This window comes from Otolemur garnettii, unplaced genomic scaffold (genome assembly GCF_000181295.1).
Source record: "Otolemur garnettii isolate 467f Iridium unplaced genomic scaffold, OtoGar3 scaffold00011, whole genome shotgun sequence".
NCBI lineage: Eukaryota > Metazoa > Chordata > Mammalia > Primates > Galagidae > Otolemur > Otolemur garnettii.
This window is the reverse complement of record NW_003852406.1, coordinates 21,575,451-21,591,488: the sequence shown is the minus strand read 5'-3', so window position 1 is coordinate 21,591,488 and position 16,038 is coordinate 21,575,451. Positions and strand designations below refer to the sequence as shown.

Sequence of the window (16,038 nt, the reverse complement as noted above, 5' to 3'; positions counted from 1 at the left end):
AATAGCCGAGCATTGTGGAGGGCACCTGTAGTCTTAGCTCTTTAGGAGGCTGAGGCAAGAGAATTGCTTAGCACGAGTTTCAGGTTGCTGTGAACTGTGATGTTACAGCACTCTACCAAGGGTGACATAGTGAGACTCTATCTCAAAAAAATAAGTGTATTTATAATATTAATACATTGGATAAAAACAAAAAAATATTAATATATTGGATAAAAAAGCATTTATAATATTATTAAAAAGTATTTATAATAGTAATACATTGGATAAAAACAAAAAAGTATTAATACATTGGATAAAAACAAATAAATAAAGATCACAGTGCTAAAGATAAAAAGAGAAATTAAACATACGGATATTCTGCATAGGCTTTTTCTTATGCTGTTAAGAGTTCTGATATTAGTTGAAATTCAATCACCGATTCTCTAAATCTTAATTTCATTAAATAGTTTTCAAGGTCCATGAAGGAATCCTCGGGGGGGGGGGGTTAATAATCTTTTTGATTTAAAAAATTTTACATATTATAGAGCAATTAGTAAACAGTTCACAACAGAATATGATATAGAACTAAAGGAAAATACTGAAGTGTTACAAAAGAAAAAAAAATACCAGTATTGGATACAAGAACATAAAATGACTTTTAAAAATGTTTCTTGGGGAAAGTCCTAATTAGACCTTAAATGGATTTAAAGAGAGTACTTGGGTGCACCAGTGGCTCACTGGGTAGGGCACCGGCCCCATATACCAAGGGTGGTAGGTTCAACCACCCTTTTTTGCACCCAAACTGCAAACAAAAAAATAGCCAGGCGTTATGACAGGCACCTGTAGTCTCAGCTATTTGGGAGGCTGAGGCAAGAGAATCGTCTAAGCCCAGGAGTTGGAGGTTGCTGTGAGCTGTGTGACGCCATGGCACTCTACCGAGGGCAATAAAATAAAACTGTCTCTAAAAAAAAAGAGTACTCTTAATATTAAAAAATATGAAGGTCCAAAAAAAGCTCCTGGAAGATAATTTTAAATGATTAACTCAAAATGAAATTTCTCATAAGAAATAAAATTCACAAGATACATCCCAGTGAATGTACTTATGTACCAATGGTATACTTTTTACTTTGTCATTCAAACATGAACACAAAAAAAGTTTAATTAAAAAAAATTTTTAAACTGTTTGAGAAATATATCTGTGACAACTAATTCAGCCATAGATAAAAGTGGTTTATAGTCATCAGTTCATTTTCAAACCATTTTCCTGGTTTGTCCAAGGGATAGATAGTGAATAAAATAGGTTATTCTTTCATTTTGAATTTAAACAACTAAATTATGTAAACATTAATCTCTGGTTTCAGTTTTTGGCACTAACTTTTTTTATATGCAAAAGAGAAAAATCACAAGTATGTGAATTTGAATTTAATGATACCCATGCTTTTCTATTTAAAAGCAGTTTCACATAATCTATGACATTTCTAAAATAAGACTGAAATCTTGCTTCCTTTGGAATTGTAAATAAACTTTTAAAAAAACTATCCATATAAATTATTTCATATCCTAATTTAAGAGCTTGATAGTCAAGAAAGCATAGTTTTCCCTACTAATATATGACACTATATGAAGCCATAAGGTGTTAGGAGTGCCTAAGAAAAAGTTTTGCCAATAAGAATTAATAACCATTGAAAGGAAAAAAAAAAAGGTTGGAGTTGGAAAAGTCCTTAGAGTATAGCTTGATTAAACTCTATTCAATACATGCTTTAATTTCTCAGTGAGGCAATGTTCACTCCATTTTTATTTCAATTGTTAGAAAGGTCTTCTTCATTATGAACCAGTATTTCCCCGATTCACTATTCCTAGTTCCATCCTCTGGGAATGCAAAAAATATGCTTAAACCTTCTTCTAGGTGCCATGCCTTGAAGTATTTCACAAAGTAACATATTTGAGCCAGGAAGTAAAGATCATCCAATTATCCAGTGTGAAAGCGTTACCATATACCCCACTAAAGTATCTCTTCCAAGCTGAACAACCTCAAATACCTCAAATGTTCCCATTAGTTGGCAATTACATTGCTTATCAATGGCCTCCTTAAAATGGAGCAAACAGAACGGAAAAAACTAAGCAAGATGCAGAGTAGAAAAGGATAATCAACTGTTTTGGACAACCTGCTTCAAACTAATGTACCTAAAGTGGATATAAGCTTTTAGGACAGCTGTGTAGTATAACAAACCACTGACTCACCAACTTAAGGCAAGTAAGGAGACACATCCAGGTATACATCTCTGCTTTAAACAAATGGCATCCAAGATCCCCACCTTGAATTTGTGCAGACTTTCACAAAATATTCAATATTATATTCAATTATACAAATATTCACTATAATTGAATATTTTGTCTGTCCCAATCAAGTGCCTACATATCAAATATAAACCTTTAATAACAAATGCAGAATATTATTCTAATTATTAAAATTAAAATGTTTGGGTGGTGCCTGTGACTCAAGGAATAGGGTGCTGGGCCCCATATACCCTAGGTGGTGGGTTCAAACCTGGCCCCAGCCAAAAATGCAAAAAAAAAAGGTGTGGGGGCCTGATTCTGTACATGTACTAGCATTCCTTTATTTTTCAAGGGACACAGGGAAAGATGCAACTTGAGGCGTACCACTAAGAAATACTATAGTTTAATTTTAACATCTGCCCATTAATCATCAAGCTATGGATATGTTCTTTTAACCAATTACAAATCTACCCACCTATGTAATTATTCAGACCATATTTCTCTGTCTTGTACAAAGACATCATAAGAGGCTGTCAAATGCTGTAAGGATAACCTTGAGGGTCCCTTTCCTCACCTGTAAAACAAGAACTAAGTGAGATAAACTATGTAAAAAGCCTTTAACCCAGTATACAGCACATAATTAAAAATCCAATAAGTGAAGTTATAATTCTGTATATACTATGGCTAGAGTATTTCCTGATGTATCTATTGGTTTACTTACCCTGTAGAAGTGAGGAGAGGTGTCGTAACTTGTTCTTTGTAAACCCATGCTGGCTCCCAGTGATCAGTGCCTTCTCTTCCAAGTACCAACTATACATGTGTTCAATAATTTAAGAATTTATTCAAGGAATGATACCAAGTTCATGAGTGTATTATTATTATCTGCAACCTAAACTTGTTTTCTAATGTTGTATAGACTTCAGTAGCTAAAATACTCTTTTACACGTATTCAAAAAAAGGTTCACTGAATTCTCTATAAAAATTAGGATGGGCAGGTGCAGTGGTGTGTACCTGTAGTACCAGCTACTTGGGAAGCCAAGGCAGGAGGATTTCTTGAGCCCAAGAGTTGGAGATTGTACTGAGCTAGATTGTGCCACCCACTCTAGCCAGGGCAACAGAGTAAGTCTGTCTCAAAAGGATAAATTTCTTAATTTTGATAAATATAACAAGATTATATAAAATGTTAACATTAGGGGAAGCTAAGTGAAGGGTGGATAGATGGTATATAAGAGTTCTCTGCAGTATCTTTGCAATTCTATAATGATATCACTATTTAAAAATTAGTCATTTTAAAAAAATCAAAATTATCTGTTCCAACCTCTGACAAATCCTTGAAATTTGCCAAATATTACTAATCACTAAAAGGTACAAATTCTTTCAGCAGCCCTAACAGCCATATAATTTATCTCTGAGAGCATATACAAATTCCAATAAATAAGGATTCTTAATCCAGGACCACACAATGACTTAGTAAACAATAGTCATCCTAAAATTTTATTTTTGAAAATAAGGGCTTTAAAATCTATCCCAACAGCAAATATTTTTTCCCTAAACCTGTGATCCCCAACCCCTTGGTCACAGACTAACTGGTACCATCAGTGGCCTGTTAGGAACTGGGTAGTTTCTAACAGTAGTTAGTGGCCACTAGCAGGAAGTGAGTGGAGGGTGAACTAGGAAACATTCATCTGTATTTACAGTGCTCCTCACCACTCACATCCCTGCCTGAGCTCTGCCTCCTGTCAGATCAGCAGCCAGCATTAGATCCTCATAGGAGGAAAACCCCACTATAAACTGCACATGTGAGGGATCTAGGTTCCATGCTCCTTATGAGAATCTAATGCCTGGTGACCAGCTGAGTCAGTGATGCTGGGGAGCAGCTCCAAATACAGATTATCATTCACAGAGAGGTTTGACTATACAGAGAACATAATAAATCAACTGCTTGCAGACTTGTATCAAAACCATCCATCCCCGCTACTGCTACGGAAAACTCATCTTTCATGAAACCAGTTCCTGCTGCCAAAAAAGTTGAGGACCACTGCCCTCAATCATGAAAACTCTGCAGAATCTAGTTAAAACTTCTGTTATTGTTCAAATCACTTATGTATCAGTGATAGTCAAGTTTAAAAAGATCTTTGATATATGAAACAAATGACTACCATACTGTTAGCCCGAAAATCTCTAAAATATATATATTTAAATTACATAAATAAAGGTTTAGGGAAATGAAAATTTTACTTGCAATTATTCAAACCCAAACTTTCAGTGTTAAGAAACAAGTCATAAAAATTTTGCTTTTGTCAGCATATAAATCCTAAAATGCCTAAGCATAAAGCATCTTTCCCTAAATGTTTCCTAAATATTTCCAAATAGCTTTTTACTTTAATACTTTCAAGTATTAACTGTCTTAATTTTCAAAAACCTGGCTTTCCATTTTATTATATTATTATAGTATTATAGAATTGGTACTATAAACAGAAGTGCTATTGTCAAACAACCAATCCAATAATAAAAAGAGCTAAGGCCACTTGTCTTATGGAAAATTACTGCCAAATGCTGTCAGACCCTGCTTTTCTGCCATCTGGGCCAGTAGCCAGATCTAATCATTATTAGACCCTTTCTAATTTTTAGTACATAACACAGTACACAATACCATATCTAAACCAGACAGTATTTTAATGAATAGTCTCCATAATTTATCTAACATTTTTGTTATATATAAATATACACACAAACATACCACCACGTATAACATATATGCATACCTTTATAAACACATGTACATATATACACATTCACACGATCTATAATAGCTTCAGAAGAATATACATAAGAAACAGATAGCCAAGTATGATGGTGCACACTTGGAGTCCTAGCTAGCTTGGAGGCTGAAGCAGAAGATGCTTGAGCTCAAGAGTTGGGAGGCTGCAGTGAGTTATGATAATGCCAGTGCACTCCAGCCTGGGCAGTAAAGAGAGAACCTGTCTCCTTGGGGACAGGGAGAAAAGAAAAAAAAAAAATGCAGAAGAAAACTAGTAACAGTGGTTGTCTTTAGAGTAAGTGTTTGGTTCTTTAAATTTTGTATGTTTAGGTAGGAGCAGGCGGGTGGTGGTTCACACCTGTAATCCTAGCACTCTGGGAGGCTGAGGCAGGTGGATCACTTGAACTCAGGAGTTTGAGACCAGTCCAAGCTAGATAATAACCCCATTTCTAAAAATAGGTGGGCATTGTGGTGGGTGCCTGTAGTCCCAGTTACTCAGGAGGCTGAGGCAAGAGGGTCACTTAAGCCCAAGAGTTTGAGGTTGCTATAAGCTATGATGACACCCTGGCACTCTACCCAGGGCAGCAAAGTGAGCCTCCTCTCAAAAAAGAACAACAACAACAAAACATGTACAAAACTGTCCACAGCAACTATGTGTTCAAGAACTAAAAACTGGAAGCACCCCAAATGCCTATCAACAGAACAGATAAATATATACTTATACAATGAAATAATACATAGCAATGAAAAAGAATAAACTACTACTAACTCAAAAAAATAGATGACTAAAAATACTAAACAGAGGAAACTAGACATGAAAGAATGATTTGATTCCACTGATATGAAGTTTGTGAAAAAGTACAACTAATCTATAGTGACGGTGGTCAGAAAATTATCTTTGCTAAGCACTGACTACGAGAAAGCATGAGGGAGGTTTCTAAGGTCCTGGAAATTTTCTCTATGTTGATCTGGTTGGTGGTTAAATGTTTATGTATGCAAAAATTGAATGAGCTGTGCACTTATAATTTGTATACTTTTTTTTTAACAGTCCTATCAAATTATTTTTTTAAAAAATCCACAGATGGGAGAGTTCATCCTCTATGCTTGCTAGAAAGAAACAGAAGAAATGAGAAGGTCAGATCAAGTGACCTTTACGTTCCTGTTTTAAAGTTCTCTTGCCTTATGCATTTACTCAACACAAATTTGGGCACTTACTTTGTAGAAGGTACCGTTCTGGCAGATGGATCACTTGAACTCAGGAGTTTGAGACTAGTCCAAGCTAGATAATAACCCCATTTAGCATATATAGAATTAAATAAAATAGGTAAAAATCTCTGTCCTTGTAGGTCTTTCATTTTTTAGTAGGGGTAGAAAGACAATAAAAATATAGAGTATGTTGGTAAGAGAACAGCACAAAAAAGAAACAAAGTAGGCAAGAGAGATCAAGATTATGTATGGAAGGGATATTGTAATTTTAAACAATGCCAGGAAAGGCCTTATGAAAAGGGTGATATTTTGATAGAGGTCTGAAGGCAGGGAAGGTTAGTTAACATTTGGGTATCTGAAAGAATATGTTCCACTTCTTAGGAAACAGTGAGGAGTGTTGCTTTAGGAAAGTAAGCAAGAGTGAGATCAGCTAAAACTGAAATAAAACACACATACAACAAAACACTGAGACGGTCTTTCCCCTAGTCTTTTTCTCCTTCCATACCACTCTAACTCTTCACATAAAAATTTAAGTCACATCTTTTTTCTAAATAGAAACTTCTGTAACCACCAACCTAGCTTACGCTTATCTAATCTTCATCTAAACTATATTACTCATGGCATCTTTATACACTACCTTGCAATTAAATACATACTGCCTCCTGCTAACAACTTGACCAAGCCTCTTCAGGGCAGTGACTAGATTTTATCTATTTTTGTATCCTATTAGTTGGCCCATGGTTGGCACTTAAAACAATTACTGGTAGGGCTGATGTTAATAACAACCCAGCAGGCATAAGATCAGTAAACTGTGAACAGACTTGTAAAAAGAAAAAAAGAGGAAGGAAAGAAACCAAGATTAGGGAATCACATGAATAAAGGCACTGAGGTGTCCCCATGTGTCATGATATAAATAAAGTCAGGATTTTCTCTGAGCTATGTCCTTAAGACTTTCAGACCCCCAACATTACTTTTCTCGGGGGGAAAATAAGCATCTGGTAGTCCTTTCGAATAATGATTTCACAGCACCAAAGTTCACTACCAATTTAACAATGAAAATCTTACAGAACAATTAGCTATATGATCTTAGGCAAGATGTTCAAGTGCTCTTGAATGTGTGTTTCCTTACATGCTAAATTTTGTAAAATTTAGCAGCTAAAGGAAGGAGTTGCATTAAATGGCTCTAAAGTCCAATCAATCTCAAATTCTCTACTTTAGCTTTTGGGGAAGAACCAAATAAATAAACCTTACAATCTAACTTCTTTTAGAAAATGAATAAAAATACCTGTTACTAAATTTCAACAACAAATAAACAGTCATATTCAGAAAGCAGTGTAATACTATGGGAAAAAATAAAAAACAGAGAACTGGAGTCAATCAGACCTAGATGCAGTCATATTCTGCTCCTTAGTATGTAATGACCCTGAGCAAGTTAGAAATCTTCAGGATTTGTTTTGAGAATTAAAGGCACTATATGTAAAGCAATTATTAAGCTGATATTTTAAAAAACCTGCACTATCATTTCCCAGGTAAAATCAGCCAAGGTAAAATCTCTACCAAATCACTTATGTCCAAGATTTGAAAAAGCCACGCTAGTTAATATTTCTCCTAGTAATTTTAGAGATAGAGCTTAATGGCTGCCTCAAAATTTAAGATTCTTCTGGAAGTTTAGCAGAGTAACCTTACCTCCTATAGTGCTAGGAGTCTCACTTCCTAAATATGAAGCTAAGAACTACAGCTTTAATTTCAGTTTGTGATCACAGGGGTAAGAGAATTTTACAAACCCTCAAATTTTTGGAAAATAAAACAAGACTAAGATATGAGTTTAACTCATTTTGGACATTAAGAACACTTAATCTTGGTATTGAGACTTTAAACATGGTATAAGAGCCAACTATGTGTAAAGAAGCAATAGAGATTCAAAAGATAATAGGACAGGGCAGCACTTGTGGCTCAAGGAGTAGGGCGCTGGCCCCATATACCGGAGGTGGTGGGTTCAAACCCGGCCCCGGCCAAAAAAAAAAAGATAATAGGACAAATATAAAGTACCTTTGAGTCTAGGAGGAAAGAGAGACATAATTACAGCAAACTAATGAATACAAGTGAATGAATAAACAAGATAGAATCCACTGGGGTGGGAAGAGGGAGGACCAGAAGACAAAGACATTTAAAAAGCAGATAGTGCTTACGTTTTATCTAGAAAAAACAGTAGACTTTGCCAGCAAGACAAAAGCAGGAAAGGTATTCTAAACAGAGGGGAGAACATATGTGAAGGCTCTAAGTTAGGAAACAGCATGGCTCATTCAGTAAACTGCTCAGATTCATATAATTGAAGCTTGAGATTTATGGTGGAAGAAATGCAGATGATGAGCCAGATATGAAAGGCCTGGTAATGATAAAGAGTTGGGACTAATAAAGTGTAGCTTTTAAGAAAGAAGCACTGAACAGATATGCATTATAAAAAATTACCTTGGAGTTAGTATAAGGATAGGTTAAAGGTGGTCAAGTCTGGAGACACTTAGTGGCCTCATTCTACATCCAGAGTTAAATAAAGACATAACATTATCATATACTATTCTATTAGAGAGCCAGGGATCCGAAATAAAAATAATAATGCTTTAACAGATAAAGTTAAATTATCCAAAGGAAATCATTTACCTTCAAGAATGTATATTCTGGAATTAAATGATTCCCACATATCTTTAAAAAGAAGAGGTTTCTAAAATTAGATATGATACATAAAAACTACATGGAACTAGTTTTACACTGAGAACTACTCTTACGTATCTCTCCCTTTTAGGACATACAATACTGCAGATCTGCAACATAAAAACCAATGCAATAATCAAGTAAATGAGGTGAAAGCTATGATGACTGGTTTGATGTAACCACGTCAGATTGTATAAAAAAAAATCAGCACATTGTACCCCACATATGCATGAATGTACTCATGATCTATGTGTATTTGACTTAATAAAATTAAAAAAAACCAATGCAGTATAATCCTGGGAATTTTAGTTTATATTGATTATTGGCAGGGCTACTCTTGATATATCTATATATCTATCTATACCTATGTATGAAATCTGAGGCCCTGAGAGAGAAGGAATTATCTAAGGTCACACCATTAGCAGCACAAGGAAGGCTGGAATTCAAGTCTTATAATTTCCTTTCTAGGAATTGTTTTAGTATGTCACATTTATGATTCTAGAATTTTGGATAACTGAAAATACACTGTCACACTCTTATTTTCAGCAGTGTATCAATGAAACTATGAAACTATTTTTGTGGTCCATATACCTTACAAGAAAAACCTATCTATTATGTATGTGTCTACACTTGACAAAAAGAAATCTCTTCCTGAAGTTTGGGCTGTAATAACAACACCTACTTTCCCCCTCCCCCCACAAAAAACGTATCCTATTCTTCTGTAGGAAACCTAAAAACATCCTTTCTCAAACTTGAGAAACAATTAAATTTGAAAATAAAAAAGACCTAAGATTAATTTATCTTTATTTAATTAAATATCCAACTACCTTAACATGATCCAACATTTTACTTAGGTCTATGTCTTTTCTTAGTTTGTTGTGCTGCCTACTCTACCTCATTCCCTTATAATTTTTAGATATTTAAAATATCTTTTTGGCTTCATTATTGTGGAAGTGGCAACCTTGACCAAAGCCTTACAAATTCTGTACATTTCACCAATTTGCATAGTTACCAAAATGTTTTAATTTTTAGATTTCTCGGATTTGCACTTAAGTAATGCCTGCTCACTGAAATAGATTAAAGTAATATAAAAGTACACAAATAAGCAGCTCCTGTCCAGGCCTCTGCAACTCCCTCCTGAAGAATTCTACAAACGTGATTAAGTTTGATGTGTGTATCCTTACAGATTTTTTAATGCTTACGTAACACAAGCATCTTCAAAGAGTCAATATATATTTAACACCTAAACTCTAATCATAATTTAATCTTTCTTTAATAATTCAGAAGGGAGGTAACTATCTTGCTTGATTGCTGGTCATCACAACACACACCAAATATATTTCATACAGGGATTATAAAATAAAGAGCTGAATCCCAAGTACCCGAAGTATTTCTTCCTTAACAGCATTGCAACTTTTAATGTATGTATTTATTTTTTGTCTTCCTCTCTCTCTTGATTTAGAAAATCACATGGCAACTGCAATCACTGTACTTCCAGAGTAACACCTAGCAGATCATCAAATATTTGTTGACTAATTGGTCTATGCTTACTTAGAAATCAGAAAAGCTACTTTTTAAAAAAGTTTCTGAAACCTGCTTAATTTATCATTTGCCTTTCTCTCAAAAATGGGGAGAGGATCTGCTTAAGGTATTCTGGACTGTCATTCCAAACAAACATCTCCTCAACAACAAGTTCATCTCTCTATGAGTACAGGGCCCACTGCCTGTAGACTTCATTTAGAGGCCTCTGCATAGCATGAGCAGCTATCTAACCAAAAGAACTGTCAGGCAAAAAAAAGACTTTCTGACCTATACATTTTTTTAAAACCATACATATACATATAGGTGATTTTATTTAAATTCCACCTAAGTCTGGGCTAGTTACAAAGAACTCTGCAAAAGATCCAAAGCTAAGGACACCTGTACGGTACAATGAAACTGTTAAACAGCATTCCCTAAAAGAGCTCCACTGGCCATCCTTACAGGTCAAAAGATGCTTTTGCTGAGCTCTAGCTTTGGGACTTCAAATTCCAATGCTTTCTGGTGGCTGAACTTGAAATTATCTCTCTCCACAAATGCTTTTCAAAGGACAGAGAGAAGCCAGGACACACTTGGCAGCACTACTTGACTCTGCCTAATGATCAGGCAAACACTTCAGAGCAGATCAAATAATACAGGATCCCTAGGAATAATAATAAAGCAGAACACCTAGGAAAGGCCCACAGCCTCCTCTTCCAGCTTCCAGTTGCTAAGGAGCTGTATCCACGCTCAATCTGTGAGGACTCGTTTCCTAAAGAACCTACAGACACTTGCCCATCTAAGGCGCTGCCACCTCTCCAGCTCCCAGAGCTCCAGCTAGACCAGCGCGCCCCCACAGGGATCCCGGGGCAAAGAAAAGAAAACTGCAGAACAAACCCACTGTCTCTCCAAGTAGGCAACAACACCGATTAATCCTCAAACTAAACAATGAGTAAATTTCATTTGGAGAGAGAGACCTGATAAAAAATGTTCCAGGATGCTGACCAGTCACAGACTGTCTGGATGCCACTAAAGCCTTCTCCCGCCCCTGGCCAACCCAGTGCCCGCCGAGCCGCGCCCACCCGGAAAGGTAACCGGGGACCCGCTAACTCGCCCCACCACCCGCAAAAGACTGGAGGCCATGCCAAGTTACCGCCCCCCTCTGGGCAAAGGAGAAACCCCAATACAGACGCTAGTCGCGGCCGTACACCCTTCCGCCCCCAACAACCCACCAAGGCGGCCCCCGCCCCTGCAGAACAGATACATCGCCCTCTCACCCTGAAACACTGAGCAACAGACCCAGCTTCAGATCCGAACCCTGCTTCATTTCAGGAATCCAAAACAGACGTCCACGCCTGCTCAAAGGACCCCCCAAACCCTAACGATCTGCCCCTGGAGAGCCAGGACCTTCCGAAACTGCATCCCCTCCCTGCAAAGAGCCCGAGACCCCAATAAGCAGACCCCTTATTCCGGAACCCCAGTACCCACTTCAAAGAACATTAAGACTCATAAATCTCCCTCGACTCCAAAGACCCGGGACCCTCGATGCCTGCACCCACTGCCATCCCTAGCCAGAAGAACCCCAGGACCCGCAATAAACTGCCCCCTCACCTCGGGAGCTCCGGAACTCGCCACACCGCCCTTCGGTGCCCGCACCCAGATCCCACAGCACCGCCGCCTCGCCCCTCGCACTTCCGAGCTCCGCCGAGCCTCGCGCCCACCAGGCAGCGCCGCGCAGCCCCGGAGCCGCCGCCGTCAGGAGCCCGCCTGTCCCGCTGCTCCGCGCCCCGGCTCCCCGACCGCTCCTCAGCGGAGACACGCTCCGAGCTTTCTCACCTGAGCAGCGTCGGAGGGCAAGCAGACGCGGGAGCTCTGAGGAGCAGAAGGAGACGGCAGAGAAGGGGCGGCTCAGGCCTGCGGTGCCGCAGCTCCAACCCCTCGGCGAGGAAGCGCTGGTGTGAGCAGAGCCCTCCCGCTCCGCGCGCAGCCGGGAGACCGAGCCACCGCCGCGCTCGCCGCTCTTCCCGCGAGATCCCAGCCACGGCGAGGGGCGGGGCCACGGCGGGGGGCGGCCGCGGCGGCTTCTCGAGTGACAGCCCTGGCAGCCCCGCGGCGGCGGCGCAGGAGGTGGAACTCGGAATCTACTACGACCAATTGCGAAAGAGAAAAGGCGATTCGCCACGCCCCTCCTCCGCCCCTCATCAATAAACTATGAGCAAAGGCGGCAACCACCTAAAGTAGTTGGAGGCCTTGGGCTTTCAGGGTAAGGTAGCTTGCATGACGTGCCTTGGCTTTGTGTCTGGTCCTGCTAGGCCGCCGTACCTGCACCAGGTTTGGGGAAGAGACTCGTCTTCACACCGGTGTAAACCGAAGCGCTGTTACCCTTGGTTACAGCGCGGCCTGAAGTGCGCAGGGGGTTCCCACTTTCCAGGTTGAGGGCTCATCCTCCTGGAGTGTTCTAGATCGCTGTTTAATGCACAGTCCTCTTTCTCACTGTTTTGGCCTCTTCTCCCTCTTCACCCCGAACAGGGAGCTATTGTTAAGGTGCCCATGTTTTTCTAAAGCCCAACCCGGGACATCTGGTCTGACAAAGAACTCTTCTGATTCGCGCGTTTATTTCTACTTAAAGCCTTTTAGAAGGGTGAAAAGAAAATCTCCTTTGAGTCACCAACATAACAAATTCCAAAAATACATGAAAAGTAGACCCCAGTGCCCAGTAGTGTTTGGCACACGCAGGGTACTGAATAAATGTGAAAGGAATGAATGAAGACTGTGATACTTAAATATATGAAATCTGGATCTGCCCCAGAAAATGCAGCTTTCTTAGCCCGTCTATAATGACAGCTAATCTTTTCACCCTGAAGTCCAGTCTCTTCATTATCATGCCTCTCCTGTAGCCTTCATTCATCTTCCCCTCCTCACTCCCTCACTCACAGCAGGAAGTGCCCTTTCTCCTCATCAAGGTTAACCCCTGCACCTGTGCACTAGAGTGCAGCCATTCCCAGATTTTGTTTATCCAGCTATCCTTTCTTTCCCCATTATCAATTTCTCCCTTTAACTGAACTCTTTTCCCACAAACACATTCAGTCTCCCCCATTCTTTGACTAGAACAAAATCACCCAGCCTCTTCCACCCACTCAAACTACTTTCTTTCTTCTCAGAATCATACTTCTTGAGAAACATTGAAGAACATTTGCTGTCTCCACTTTCTCATCTTATTTTTCTCACCACAATGTTGCTTTTGTCCACACAATCTGCTGTTCTCTCAATGATTACAAAAAACCTCTTTCCTAATGGATGGACGATCTATTTGGGGGTATCTTTGCGACTCCTCTCAGCCTATTGACAATGCTGACGTTTCTTCCTTTAGCACCTGCCTGACTATATTCTCCTGATTCTATAGCTACTCTTCTGATTATTTTTTCTGTCCCTTTTCCTGGTTTGAAAACTGTTGCATATCGATGTCTCCTTATCTTGTAGCCACACCTGGTGCATAATTTGAAAATTAACCACACATGGTTGCACATTTTGAGTGCCAATAAGTGGCTCAGACCAAAGCTGTTTGAGGAGTCCAGAGGGAAGAGATATGGCTGTGAGGCTTGAGCTGGGTCATAAACAGTAGGTTGGCCCATATAAATGCAGGGCAGAAATGGAGGCCTTTTAGAGGAGAAAAATAATGTGAACCTAAGCACAGAGAAAAGGCTATGGGCCAAGCCTGGCTGTGGGTTGACCAGTTTGATAGATACCTACAGAAGAATAGTGGCAGGTAAGATTAGAGGAGAAAACAAACAATTAAAGGCCTTCATAACCAGCCCAAGCTGATTAGACTTGATTCTGTATAAATGGGGAGCCAGGACCAACTCTAACATTTGTAGGGCCCATAAGAAGGCTACACATAGAGGCCTACCTACCAAATGTCTAAATATGTAAAACTTGTAAAACAAGCTGACAAACTGAAATGTTTGAAAAGTATGTCCTTTTGCCTTGACTAACATACTTTCATCAGAACTTGGAAGACTAGGTCTGAATTTAGAATTCTGGGACTTCTCAGAGCTCGCTTCTGGAGCTAGTCAGGTCAGGGAGATCTCCACTCAGAGCAGAGCAGCCTTTACCCCTTTGCTTCTCATAGCCAGTTCAGCACTACTCTGCAAGGTACCACCCATTCCATGGACACTCCACCCACAGGCCCAAACTCCGTTCCCATTTTCACCCCTCCAAAATAGGGGTGGCTGTTGCATGGGCCCAGGAGTTTATATCTCAGCATCTGGGGGAGAAGCCCACATAGGCTCTAGAAGTGGCTCAGGGCCATTTGGACAGGGAATTCTGCCTCCTGGGTCCCTGAAGGGATAAAATGAGTCCTGGTGAATACATTCCCTGGCCTAATGGACTCTGGCTGAGTATGGAGGAGTATAGTTAGAGAAAGGTCAGAGTACAGCCCTTTAAAGGCAAGACCTTCCTGTATCTAAAGGTGGTAGCAGCAAAGCCACTGAATTTTTTAGTGAGGGAATGACTTGTAAAGTCAGTCTATAGCTTCAAGTATGAATCTGTACTTTTCCGCTCTCTACTCTCACACTGGTGTTTTAATGGCAGGAATGTACTAGAAAAAAACTCTATTCTTGATTTTATCCTCACATGACATCAGTTTGCCAATGCTCAGTTTCACAAATTATGCCATTCTATGATTCCCTTATTAATTAGTGTATCAGAAACCTGGTGTTGCTGAATGGGAGAAAAGAGAAAAGCTATGAAGTGCTCTCAGCCTGGAATAAAGCTGGGAACACTTACATTTGACTTCTAAATAAAAATGCTTTGCAAGTAGAAGCTCTTGAGGAGACCCGTTTGAAGGATACACAAGCAATATGAGTACTGCAAAGGCAGTAAGCTGCCACAGATGGGGGCACCCCTCTCGCCATCTGTCTTTATGGTGTGAAGCTTCACTCTGTGGCCTGACAGTCATGCTTTTTTCCAACAACCTCTCCATCTGGTACCAGGTGCTTCCCTTCCTCATGTTAGAGCCACCAAGGACCCAGAATCACTGTGGTCAGATATTCAAGCCTAGAATTGTGCCTGTGGGTCCTGAACATCCCTCAGGAGTACTGCAGTGATTTTAATATAAGGCTTTGGCGCTTGCTTGATCCCAGAATTGGGATCTACTCATAGTCTCACTGTCACCATCTGTGACCGGCCTTTGCCAATGAGCAGAATAGAATCTGCTAGCTTCTTACTCAGGTCTTACCATCTGCTGCCTGCATTCTGACCTATTAGTCTAGATGAGTACAACCAAACAGTCCTGCCCCTGTTCAGAAGCCTTCCTAATGTCCAACACTTTGAGCATACTCTAAGAAAAGCTACTTCCTGGCCACTGCATATTCACAAGGAACACAGAAGACAGTGTTGTTTCAAAAGGTGTAGAAGAAAAAAATCTGGCTCTCTCAGACACAGCTTTCACTTTAACCTTTTAGAGTTTTGAGGATCCTCTATTTGGTTGGGTTTGAAGGGTAAAATTCTGTGTGAATGACTCCAAGATTTGAGGGAATGGTATTCATATGTCCATTTGCTGCCCCCAGAGTAAGCCCCTGACTTTGGTT

General features: G+C 39.7%; 1 protein-coding gene across 3 annotated transcripts in view; it reads right to left on the bottom strand.

The window, feature by feature from the left end:
• The window catches only part of GLCE (glucuronic acid epimerase), a 122,808-nt gene extending 110,364 nt beyond the window's left edge, over positions 1-12,444 (bottom strand). Inside the window, exon 1 of one of the 3 annotated variants that reach the window (XM_012801989.2) lies at positions 12,287-12,444. The gene's annotated coding sequence lies outside the window, so the exon portion shown is untranslated. Of the gene's footprint in view, positions 1-2,731; positions 2,767-12,061; positions 12,248-12,286 lie in introns of those variants that run through there. The other 2 variants (XM_023510118.1, XM_023510120.1) reach the window with 2 other exon arrangements.
• Between the last annotated feature and the right edge of the window lie 3,594 nt (positions 12,445-16,038).